The sequence below is a fragment of the Notechis scutatus genome, chromosome 4 (assembly GCF_049901735.1).
Source record: "Notechis scutatus isolate UNSWTSFEM ecotype Mainland chromosome 4, rNotScu1.2, whole genome shotgun sequence".
NCBI classification, from domain to species: domain Eukaryota; kingdom Metazoa; phylum Chordata; class Lepidosauria; order Squamata; family Elapidae; genus Notechis; species Notechis scutatus.
In genome coordinates this window covers 132,591,252-132,592,060 of record NC_142012.1, presented here as the reverse complement: position 1 = coordinate 132,592,060, position 809 = coordinate 132,591,252, and positions in this window count along the sequence as shown.

Sequence of the window (809 nt, the reverse complement as noted above, 5' to 3'; positions counted from 1 at the left end):
TACCAGTAAAAGGGGCATGCTGCAGACCCCATTAGTCAAGGGATTTCAGCAAGTGGGGAACATCATATCCCCACAGGTGAGATCCACATTTCCTTACTGACCTTCCATAAGGTCCTGAAAACATGGCTCTGCCAGTTGGTCTGGGGCCCCAATGGGGTGCATCATTCTGGAGGTGGCTATTAGATTAAGGAAAGACCCCATTTCCCCATGTATTTCATGCTACTCTCTTTCCCATCTTTTAATTGTACTTAATATTACTTATTTTATTAATGTCTATCAATTTTAATGTTTGGAAGCCTCCCAGAGTTGCTAAAGGGGTGACACTTAAATAAATAAATAAACTTGAGTTACAGTGGTAACTCTTTCCATCCCAGACAGTTGAAAGGGCCACTCCTTATTTTTCATATATTTCCAGCAAGGAAGACATCTTTTCCTGACACTTTTCTCATCCAACAATTGCAAACTACTGTATATCATTAGCAAAAAGAATAACAACTAATTTTTTTGCTATTACAGAAATAGTTGATAGGAAAGCATTAATGTAGAAACTATTAAACATGCTATAGCAATTAACTGTGGCTTATTCTTTAATATGCATGTTTTTTAGTAAACTCATAAAAATACCTTTGCTTTTCTTTCATTTTCTGTAGTGAAACACTCTCACAGAGATTCTGCAGTAAATGTGAGCAATAAAATATGACTTTTTCTTGACCCAATGTAGAAAGGGTTGTGATTTATTTGGATCACAGTTAATTAATAAGAATATAGAGAACAAAAACAAACTGTTTGTTTTGGTTTTTTTTCTTTCC